The sequence below is a fragment of the Accipiter gentilis genome, chromosome 13 (assembly GCF_929443795.1).
Source record: "Accipiter gentilis chromosome 13, bAccGen1.1, whole genome shotgun sequence".
Lineage (NCBI taxonomy): Eukaryota > Metazoa > Chordata > Aves > Accipitriformes > Accipitridae > Astur > Astur gentilis.
Genome location: NC_064892.1, coordinates 11,819,797 through 11,832,271, shown reverse-complemented (window position 1 = coordinate 11,832,271; position 12,475 = coordinate 11,819,797).

Here is a 12,475-nt window from a genome sequence, read left to right as displayed (position 1 = left end):
TGTTCCATTATGTCTCTAGAAAACTCATGTAACATCTAGCTACTTCTGAAAAAAAAAGCACCAAATTTAATGACAGCAGGAGAATATGACTTGGGCAGCTAGCCATATTCATGTATTATCAGTTGTGGTAATCAGCTGCAGGTGACCTGGAGATGTATCTCGATTCCGGCTGATTAGTTGTCAGAGTTGTCATTGTTTCCATTGTTTTGTCAAAAAAAAAAACCCACCACCAACAAGAAACAACAACAAAATAAAACAAAGCCAAAAAACTAAACCCACGTAGAGAAAAATAAAAGCAAAAGAAAGTCATCATAACAATACAACTATCTAGGTATTCTGCAGAAATTATTTTTTTTTCTTACTGTTTTCTGTGTTTCGCTCTTACAGAACAGCATTTGGTAATCAGACTGAACTACATGTTCATCAGGTGAACTATTGACTGCTTCTTTAGTCACAACTGAAATCAAAACTTTTCTTATTTTTCTACTTTCTTTCACTACAAAATTAGCACCATGTTTTTGATGTAGGTTTTTTTCCCCCTTTCATCCTTTCCTCCTTTTTAATAATCTTAGTTTAAATATTATAGAAATTATTTTTTATTTTTTAAAAGTAACGTCCACTAAAAAAAAAAGTGTAATCACAGTGGTTGAGAAAGGCAATATCATAACAAGAGTGATAAAGAATCTTTAGCTAGCCATAACAATTTATTTTCCTGACTTAGTTCTTTCTCCCTGTTGAATTTTCTGCCATTACTGAGGCATCAGCTTTTCTCTTGCTTATTTGCCCTGCAAGCATATAATGACAGCTGTTCAGTGATTACAGTACTCTCCTGCAGAACTGCAATGAAGAATCAGTGTAGTCACTGTAGAGTTGACTAAAAGCCAGAAAAAGACATTGTGAAATACTTCATTTTTTAATTTTTAAATTTTATTTTAGGTTTGGAGAATACTATTCCTCTCAGACTGGAAATAGCAACTACTTGAAACCTGCAAATGGAGCAGCCATTTTAGTGTCTGTCACTGTCCTGGTTTCAGCTGGGATGGAGTTAACTGTCTTCCTAGTAGCTGGTACGGTGCTATCTTTTGAGTTCAGTATGCAAAGAATGTTGATAACACACTGATGTTTTCAGTTGTTGCTAAGTAGTGTTTAGTCTAAGTCAAGGATTCTTCAGCTTCTGATGCCCAGCCAGTGAGAAAGCTGGAGGGGCACAAGAAGTTGGCACAGGACACAGCCAGGGCAGCTGACCCAAATTGGCCAACAGGGTATTGCATACCCTGGGACGTCACATCTAGTGTGTAAACTGGGGAGGATGGGGGGAATCGCTGCTCGGAGACTAACTGGGTGTCGATTGGCGGGTGGTGAGCAATTGCACTGCACATCATTTGCATATTCCAATCCTTTTATTATTGCTGTTGTCATTTTATTAGTGTTATCATTATCATTATTAGTTTATTCTTTTCTGTTCTACTAAACCATTTTTATCTCAACCCATGAATTTTACTTCTTTTCCCAATTTTCTCCCCCATCCCACTGAGTGGGGGGGAGTGAGTGGCTGCATGGTGCTTAGTTGCTGGCTGGGGTTAAACCATGACAATCACTAAGACTTGATTCTAAGACTCTTGAGTTAGCTCTGTGAAAAATTATTGGTAATAATGACTGTTTTGAAAAATACAATTTTCTCTTGTGAAATTGGAACCATGTCTGTTCTTTGTCTCATGGCTGTGGAAAATAATATGCTGGACCAAATTCTATATAGTATCAGAAGTATGTCTTTTACTGAAAAGAAAACCTATTTGTAGTAGAAGGTCCCCATCAGGTTGTGCACGCAAATAAAGCAAGCAATTACAAGGCTGCATAGAAGTATAATAATTCTGAATTAAAATGCATGTATAACTTTGACTTAGCCTAGTTGCTTAAGGAAACAAGGCTTATAGAACTGTCATGGTTTAACCCCAGCCAGCAACTAAGCACCATGCAGCTGCTCGCTCACTTCTTCTGTGAGAAGCTGCTGGAAGCTTCCCCTATGTCTGACAGAGCCAATATCTAAGACAGACCCACCACTGGCCAAGGTAGAGCCCATCAGTGACGGTGGTAGCACCTCTGGGAGAATGTATTTAAGAAGGGGAAAAAAAGTTGCAGCAGGCAGAGAAATGGCAGCCAGAGAGAGGAGTAAGAACATGTTAAGAGAAACAGGCCTGCAGACCCCCAGGTCAGTGAAGAGGGAGGTGAGGAGGTGCTCCAGATGCCTGAGCAGAGATTCCCCTGCAGCCCGTGGGGAAGACCATGGTGAGGCAGGCTGTCTCCCTGTGGCCCATGGAGGTCCACGGGGGAGCAGATCTCCACCTGAAGCCTGGGGAGGATCCCACGCTGGAGCCGGTGGATGCCTGAAGGAGGCTGTGACCCTGTGGGAAGCCCACGCTGGAGCAGGCTCCTGGCAGGACCTACGGACCTGCAGAAAAAGGAGCCCATGGAACAGGTTTTCTGGCAGGACTTGTGACCCTGCAGGGGACCCATGCTGGAGCAGTCTGTGCCTGAAGGACTGTACACCATGGGAAGGACCCACGGTGGAAACATTTGTGGAGGACTGTCTCCCATGGGAGGGACCCCATGCTTGAGCAGGGGAAGAGTGTGATGAGTCCTGCCCCCAAAGAGAATGAAGCGTCAGAGACAACGTGTGATGAACTGATAGTAACCCCCATTCCCTGTCCCCCTGCACCGTGGGGGTGGAGGGGTAGGTAGAGAATCTGGGAGTGAAGTTGTGCCCGGGAAGAAGGGATGGGTGGGGGGAAGGTGTTTTCAGATTTGGTTTTATTTCTTTTTACTCTACTCTGGTTGATTGGCAATAAATTAAGTTAATTTTCCCCAAGTTGAGCCTGTTTTGCCCATGACGGTAATTGGTTGAGTGATCTCTCCCTGTCCTTATCTCGACCCATGAGCCCTTTGTTATATTTTCTCTCCCCTGTCCAGCTGAGGCAGGGGGAGTGATAGAATGGCTTTGGTGGGCACCTGGTGTCCAGCCAGGGTCAACCCACCACACGAAACTTTACACCCTTTTTTAAAAAGGGTGGAAAGGAGGACCCTGGGAACTACCGACCTGTCAGCCTCACCTCTGTGCCTCATGAAATGGATCCTCCTAGAAGCTATGCAAGGGCACATGGAGGATAGGTAGGTGATTTGAGACAGTCAGCATGGGTTCACCAAGGGCATGTCCTGCCTGACCAACCTAGTGTCCTTCTGTGATGGAGTGACTACACCAGTGGACAAGGAAAAAGCTATAGATATCATCTATCTGGACTTCTGTAAGGCCTTTGACATGGTCCCCCACAACATCCTTCTCTCTAAATTGGACAGATATGGATTTGATGGGTGGACTTTTGAGTGGATGAGGAATTGGTTGGATGGTCACATCTGGAGGGTAGAGGTCAATGGCTCAAAGTCCAGATGGAGATCAGTGACAAGTGGTGTCCCTCAGGGGTCTGTACTGTTTATACAGTATACTGTTTATCTTACTGTACTATTTAATATCTTTATCAATGACATAGACAGTGGGATTGGGTGCACCATCAGCAAGTTTGCAGATGATACCAAGCTGAGTGGTGCGGTTGACACATCTGAGGGACAGGATGCTGTCCAGAGGGACCTGGACAAGCTTGAGAAGTAGGTGCACTTTGTTATAGATGCTTGTGACAAATTGGAGGAGCCAATTTGTATTAAATAAAGGACTGAATTTATTAGCAAGTGATAAGAGAGCAAAACAGCGCTGGGCGGCCGGGGAGGCAGTGCTCCGCCAAAAGCTCGCAACTTTCTGTTATAGTTACATTCCTTTTATACAGTTTATGCACCCCTCCCTTGTCAATCTTCACCTTGTCTTGTTTCTCGTTTTTTTTTTTTTTTCTTTGCTCGTGTAGGTTCATTATTGGGCGGATTCGGTCCATCTTCTCAAGGGGAAGTGTCTTTTTGATGTAGAATGTCTTTTGTTGTGGAGATGTGCAGTCCTGGTAGAGTTAATCCCCTTATCTAGTAAATTATAGCTGTTGTCTTTCTCTTCCTTATCTAGTAAGTTATATTTGGTTTTTTTTCCCTCGTGACTTTTACGCAACATTTAAGCAAGCCCTGCTTTTCTTGTTTGTTTTTTTTTTTACACAAAGCATTCGTTTAATCACAATGTGTGTCTTCCCCCTTCCCGATTAGTATGTAAGTAAATTATCATATTGTTGTTTTAACACCATTAGCCGAATTGATTCTATTCTGCTTTGAACAAGGGCTACAACTTTTATCTAAAATACATGGACCAAAGGTCAAGATTAGCAGTAAGACTTTTAGGGGTAATTGTGGAGAATGTCTCTACCCCCATGTGCGATTTCATGAACAAAGTTAACCCGTTCATTACAATCCCCCCTTTTCTATTTTATCCTGATTTTGTTCATTAAATCGATCCAATGCTTCTTTTGCCCGCTCGAGGATAGGAGTAATTCCTCCGTCCCCGATGTGTTCATATTGCTTTCGTAGTAGCATTAAGTGTGCAGTTTCCAAACGCCCTTTAACAATAGCGATCAACTTATTGAAAATGCATGGTCCAAAAGTCAAAAATAAGATCAATAAAATAAGAGGTCCTGTAATAGTTGATAATAGGGTGGTTAACCACGGTAAATAATTAAACACAGACTCATACCAGCTCTGTTGTGCTTCCCAGGTTTTTTTCATTTTTCTAACCCCTCCCGTAGCTTGGCCATTGTATCTCCAACTACTCCAGTATGGTCAACATATACACAACACTCCTCTCGTATGGCTGCACATAACCCCCCCTGCTGCATGAACATTAGATCCAAGCCCCGCCTGTTTTGTAATACTACTTCTGATAAAGACCTGACAGACTGTTCCAGGGCTGTCATGGCCTTTTCTATCTTAGCTAAATCCTCGTTGACTGCTACCCTTAAGGATTGAAATTTTTGATTTTGTTGTACGAGGGAGGTTATTCCTGTACCAGCTCCAGCAACTCCGACTGCCATGAGGGTTGCCACAGTGAGGGCTGTAAAGGGCTCACGTTTTTGTATGTGATGGGCCTGAGTAGTTTGAAAATCATAAACAAAATCTTCGGGATGGTAAATTAGCCTAGGTATCACAGCTACTTGTATACAATATTCAGTTGTCCAATTAAAGACCTTTAGGGATATACAAGGTGTCACCCCAGTTTGGGAACAAATCCACTTAGTATTATCTGCAGGAATTAACCACTCAGCTGTTATTTTTCCTGATTTGCGAGTTGTGTTACACAGGTGCCGTTTGTCTTTTGGGACATTTCCTATACACTTTCCTTTTCCCGATACTCGGGACATTGTTATCCCTTGCTTACATCCAGATTCTTTATTCCACAAGCACTGAGCTGGATTTGTTCCGTTGGCCTTCTTAAATCTACTGTCCACCCCAATAGCTTCATAAAAGGGTGGTCGAATGTCATAGCATAACCAACAATGCTCAGTTATATTAGGGTAGGTGGCATTCAATACTCGATAACTGGCTTGAAGCATATCCCACAATGGGCTGACTCCGGGTGCGAGAGTCAAGGGTTTGATTTTTGTTGATACGCCCGGGGTGTTATTTTCAGTGACGTTTATGTTAGGAAAGATTGTGACAGTATGTACAATACTGTTACTATCTTCTTTCTCTGCTATGACTGGATTCGGTCCCACAACGGAGGGTTCATTGGGTACCGGCTCTTTTCTTATTAAAATTATTCCCCCTGTATCCGTGCCTGGTTCCCAAAACCTGATTCCCCAAGTTCTCCCTATAGTCCATCCTAGATCTTCAGGTTTCGAAATGTTAAGATAAATATGCCAACATGTGCCTCCCCGAACCGAACCTTGAGGCCCATAGGTGGGTTTTTGACATCCTGATGGTCCCCATCCCACAGTTAAAAATTGGTCTTTCCCCCACCCCCGGTGCCCATTCTGATGCTATTGTTTCACAGCCCCAATATGCACAGTAATATTCAGCTGGGTGATTGCAATATTCTTTTCCTGGATTGTTAGCTGGACACATATAAAAGGCTTTACGCTGAACTGTATATTTTCGAGTACTCTCATCCATGGGGGCCCATCCATGGTATGAACTTACTAGGGAACTTAAGTGGGCTGTAAAAGAGGGAGCACCTGGGGTAATTTCTGTTTTGTATGACAACTGAGTGTTCTAATTGTATTAGTGACCATTTGAAGGGTTGATGGCTGATATTGCCAGATACCGTAGGCCCAACAAGCAAATACCATAGCAACATCATCCAAACACGGATTGTTGGTGGAGTTCCCCAAGGAATACCAATAGGTGTCAATGTCAATTCCCGATTATCTCTTTGCCAGGGCATACCCGGTCGGGTTCCCAGAGTCCATTCCTCCTCTCGAAGTGTCTGTTTCTCGCCATTACCTGCCAATGATCTCACAGTGTACTCACATTCCCTTTTCCGTACGCCTCTGCCTACTTCGCCTACTCCGGTGCCTGGAGCAGCGAGGTTTCTCATCTTCTCGGCAGCAGTCGTATTTCTTAAGGGCGCGTTTTCCACCTGCAAAGCCTTTATAGGATTTAGCTCCTTCTCAGGAACTGTGCAGAATCTTTTATATTACCTGGAAATGACAAGACACTTGCAGGACTCAGGGTCATAGAAGCTTTGGGTTGGTTAGGGATTTCCTGTAGCTACCCCCCACCACCACCCTATAAGGCGGACGTGTTTAGTCCCCTTCTCCTTTGGGTACACTGTGTACAGCCGTCCCTGAATGGGTGGCTGTTGCTACAGTGTGTCCACCAGCATTCCTTACACAAATTTTATTTAAGAGCAGAAACCATTCTAGTGATATGTCTAGCTCGCTTCCACGCGAATCTGATAGCACCCCGCCTTATAGTTTTAGGCCAATCGTTCTCATATACTTCCCAGGTTTCGGGTACTAATAATTCCCACCCACAAATTAGTCTATTAATTTTCACTCTATTCAATTGGCCTCCACGGGGGAATTGGTACTCTTGACACTTCATACAATAATAATATCTCCTTCTAGAACTACAATATAATTTCTGACTGTACCTTACACAGTTACAAAACACCCAACTCCAATGGTTGTAGTTACTATGTTTTAAACACAGAATCCTGCTAAAATATTCCGGTGGTCTAGGGACTTCAGTCTCCACAACAAAAAGGTAAGTACTGAGGAGTTCCTGTTAATATATATATCCGCCGGTTTGATGAGGTATCCGTTCTGTACGCCAAGGAGCAAAGTTCACCACTTGCAAATTATCTTCAGGGGATACCTGGAACCACTGGTATTAACTAGGCTTTACCGTTCTTCCAAAAGGATTCCTTCATTCATGCAGCTCCTTTTTCTTCCTTAACACTAGTTTTAAGTCCTCTGAAGTCTTTGCTACTTCCCACTGATCTCCGGGTAAAGGTCCTTTAATTCGCGAGGCGTGCGTCCATCCTCGTTCTGCAGTCTGGATAGCAGTTTCTGTGGTAAGCAAAACAAGAAAGGGCCCCTCCCACCTAGGAGTGAGAGAGGATTCTTTCCAGGCTCTGATTAATAACATATCACCTGGCTTTACTGAATGTATGGATATATCTAGGGGTGCCCTCTGTACCACCATTGCCTTCTTCCACAATCGCTCTCTCCTTTTCATCAGCTGAACAATATAAGGGTTAATACTATCTTCATGTAAAGTAGGGTAATTGGCTGGGCATTCCATATCATAGGGCATGCCATATAACATTTCAAATGGGGAAATTCCAGTATCTGCTCGGGGCTGAGTCCAAATATTTAATAAAGCAATTGGCAAGTATTTTACCCATGACATTTTGGTTTCTATCATTAACTTAGTTAATTGTTTCTTTATTTCTCCATTCATTCGTTCGACTTTCCCGGAGCTTTGTGGATGCCAAGTGGTATGGAACTCCCATTTAGTTCCAAAGGGGGCTAGAGCTTCTTTTACTACTTTGGAAACGAAATGTGGGCCTCTATCTGAATCAATAGTTTCAATATTCCCATATCATGGTATGATATGCTCTAAAAGTACTTTTACTACTGTATTGGCAGTTGCCCTAGCAGTAGGGAACGCCTCGACATAATGTGTGAGGTGGTCTACTAGTACAAGTAAGTGTTTATATCGCCCTACTTTAGGGAGATCAGTAAAATCAATCTGTATTTTGGCGAATGGTTGGTGTGCCAATTCCCGTCCCCCTTGTACTTTTTCCCTAAGATGCTGCTTATTGATCCTCTGACACGTTAGGCACCCCTTGGCTACATTATAAACCCCAATACACATGTACTTTATTGCGAATTGATCAACCAATGCTTGGACACCCCAATGAGACTTTGAGTGTATACCTCTCATTATTTTCCATGTTATTGCTTTTGGTAACACCTGTCTCCCATCAGGTAGTTCCCAATTACCCTCTTTTTCCACTACTCCCATTTCCTTCAATCTATGCATTTCTAGTTTACTAAACTGTGGGCTTAGGATCCTTGCCGGCGTTTCACCTGCCGGCAGGGTGATGGTCACAGCAAGTAGTGCTGCCGCCTTGGCTTCTTGGTCAGCAAGATTATTCCCTCGGATTTCAGGGGTCGTTCCTCTTTGGTGTCCCTTAACATGTACCACAGCTATTCGCTTGGGCCCTCTTATTGCTTGTAGAATTTTGACAATCAGTTCCTTATGAACCAAACTCTTTCCTTGAGAATTAATAAGTCCCCGTTCCTCCCAAATTTTTCCGAAAGTTTGTACCACTCCATAAGCATATTTTGAATCGGTGTACATGGTTCCTTTTTTATCCTTTAAAAGTTCCAATGCCCTAAGTACTGCATATAACTCACATGCCTGTGCCGACCAACTAGGACTGAGGGGTCCGGATTCCTTCACTTCTAGGCTCCCCCCGTCCACGATTGCATATCCTGACTTCTTTTTCCCCTCTATTACTCGAGATGACCCATCAGCAAATAACTTTTCTCCCTCTCCCAATTCTACCTCTTCTAGATCTGGCCTAATTTTCGTTTGTTCTTCAATGGTTTGAAGGCAATTATGTGTTAACTCTTCTTCAGGACCCCCATACAAAAATTGTGCCGGGTTCTGCAGGCTCGTTGTTCCAATCTCCAATTTAGGGGAATGGATTAGGATCCCTTCATATTTTAAAAGCCTAGCATCGGTGATCCATTTTTCAGCCTTTTGTTGGAGAACTCCGCGAATATTATGGGGGGAGAACACCCTTAATTCACTTCCAAATGTTACCTTATTTGCTTCTTCCACTATCAGGGCTACAGCAACGACTGCCTGTAAACAGGTGGGCCACCCTCTACTGACAGGGTCTAATAACTTGGAAATATGACCTATGGGTTTCTTTTTCCCTGCCCACTCCTGGGTCAAAACCCCGTATGCTGTCCCCTCCTCAGTGGCCACAAATAAATAAAAGGGTCTCCTCACATCAGGCAGACTCAAGACAGGGGCATTAACTAGATCGGCCTTGAGACTCTCCAATCTCTTTTCATCCTCGTGGGTCCATTTGAGCAATCCATCCATAGTTAACTTTTGATACAAAAATCGCACTTTCGCACTAAAGTTCTCAATCCACTGCCTACAGTACCCAAATAGCCCCAATAATTGTCTAATCTGTCGTTTACTCCTCGGGGCTTTCAGTGATAAGATGCCATTTACTCGTTCGGGGTCTAACTTCTTAGTCCCCTTTCTTATCCAGTGTCCCAAATATTTTACCTCCTCTTCCACAAACTGTAGTTTTGACCGTGATACCTTGAGGCCTTGAAGGCTCAAGAAATTTAACAACCGTATGCTTTCTTTTCTGACTGCCTCTTGATTTTCTCCTGCCAATAATAAGTCATCCACATACTGTACTAGCACGACCCCATCTTGCAGCTGGTATTCTCGTAGAATCCATTCTAGGGCTTGTCCAAATAAGTTTGGGGATTCCGTAAACCCCTGGGGAAGTACAGTCCACCTTAACTGCTGTCTCCTATGAGTGTCTGGGTCCTCCCACTCGAAGGCAAAATAGTCTCTACATTCTTCCTTTAGAGGGCATGACCAGAATGTATCCTTAAGATATATTACACTATACCATTGGTTCTCGGGCCCCAACTGACTCAACAGGGTGTGTGGGTTTGCCACTACCGGGAACCGGCTGACAGTGCGTTTATTGATTTCCCTTAGGTCATGCACCAACCAATAGCTACCATCGGATTTTTTAACTGGTAAAATCGGGGTATTAAAAGGGGACATGCAGGGTTCAAGTACCCCTTTCCCAATAGTCTCTCGATCTCAGGTTTTAGTCCTCTTCTCCCTTCATTGGATAAGGGATATAGTTTAATTCTCACTGGAATCTCGGGGTTCTTAATAACCACCTCAAACGGTTCAATATCCAGTTTTCCAACTGTTTCGGGAGTATACCACACTTCAGGGTTAATTTGTTTCTCGTCCACCTCTGTAAGGGGACAAAGCCTGATTTTTAACTCTTCCTTTTCCACGTCCACCCGAATCCCCATTTCTATGATTAAATCCCTACCCAATAGATTATATTCCGCTTCAGGTACCAGCAACAGTGTTCCGACTCCGTATCTGCAACTTGATTCCACCGCCACATCTTTTGTAACGGGGACCCTAAAAGGTTCCCCTTTTGCTCCAATTACATTAACTTTATCCCCGGATATTTTACATCCCGAAGGTAATGATTGTACAGTAGACCTTTCGGCTCCAGTATCTACAAGAAAGGTCACCTCCTGGTGCTGAGGACCCACTTTTAAAGTTATCAAGGGCTCTTTCTTACCAAGGGTCCTCAGCACATAGAGCCCCTGACCCCGCTAATCCTCCTGGAACGCTTTTTCATCCTGAATCCTTTTTCTACATTCTCTCTTCATGTGTTCTTTTTTCCTGCAATAGAAACATTCTACGGCTTTATCTCCTTTCCTCTCGATTCTTTCCTTATCTCCCCCACCAGGCCTACTGGGTCTCCTTATCACACCCTTCTGTCCTTCTCTTACCTCTGCAACCAACAGCCTAGTCTGTCGCTTGTCAGTTTCCTCTTCTCGCCTCACATACACCTTCTGAGCTTCTCTAAGTAATTCATCCAACCCCCGCTCCTGCCAGTCCTCAATTTTCTCCAACTTCTTCCTAATATCTCCCCACGATTTGGCCACGAACTGAGTTTTCAGCAGTGCTTGTCCCACAGGAGTGGCAGGATCTACCCCAGAATATAACTGGAAGCTTTTCCTTAACCTTTCAAGCCATTCTGTCGGGGTCTCATCTTTTTTCTGCTGTTCATTGAAGGCTTTATTAATATTCTGTCCTCGGGGAACAGATCCTGTATCCCCTGAATTATAATTGTTCTCAAGTCTGACATATTATTCCTGTGAGCCGGATCCTGATTATTCCAGTTTGGCCGATCTAAGGGCCATTTTTGATCCGCCACCGGGCCAGCCTGATGTTGCTGGTCCCACACTCTCATTCCAGCCCCTCTAATCAAGTCCCTTTCTTCTACAGTAAATAATATGCCCAGGATAGACTGTAATTCCTCCCACGTGTACAAATTCAGTCCCAAGAATTGATCCAGCCTCTCGGCTACCCCCAGGGGATCATCTAACAAACTCCCCATTTCTTTCTTAAATTCCCTTACATCCCCTGTATTAAGGGGAACTGCCACATACCCCGTTCCCGGTCCCCCCTGTCCCTCCCCACCAGGCACTAACATTTCCCGAAGAGGAAACAATCTTTCCTCTGCTCACCTTATTCTATTACGTGTAGACCTTCTGGGAGGGGCTGCCGGGGTCGGGGAATCAGGTTCCGAATCTGTCCCTTCCCAGGCCTGGGCTATTTCCTGGCCTTGGGGTGGGTCCTGAGGCGGAGGGGCCTGAGGTGTATAGGGAGGGGGGCAAAGGGGGTCCTCATCATCTTTTCGAGGTTTATCTGGTCTGTTCTCCTTTAAGGCAAAGAGGCATGTCAGTCCCCGGGATTGGGGAATCCATAAGGCAGCATATTCACTCTCCTCTGGGCTGGCTGGTGGTCTCTTATTGTTTACCCATATGTTTAATTGTTGACACACCCAATCCTCAGAGGACCCGAACATGGGCCAGAGTACATGAGGATTGCTGAGAGGTTTCCCACCCCAATTCTCAATACAATAATTAATCATCTTCTCCTTAGATTTTTCCTTTCTCTTTGGTGAACTGTCCCAATATCTTATCATCAGGCCTAGGGGACTATCTGGGGGTATGTCTGGTAACTTATCTTTCCTCCCCATCCCCATGGGTCCAGAGGACTTGCTTTTCCTCTGTCCCATCTTCCGAGGTGCCCTTTATCCACACACACACTCACTGCCCCTCGGTCATGACTCGCTCCCTCGCGGGTTACGAGAACTGCACTACTGGAGGGTCCGCACTCACATGATCTCAGAGAGACCTCTTGCACAGTCGCACCTCGGGATAACCACCCCAACCAAACGGCTCAC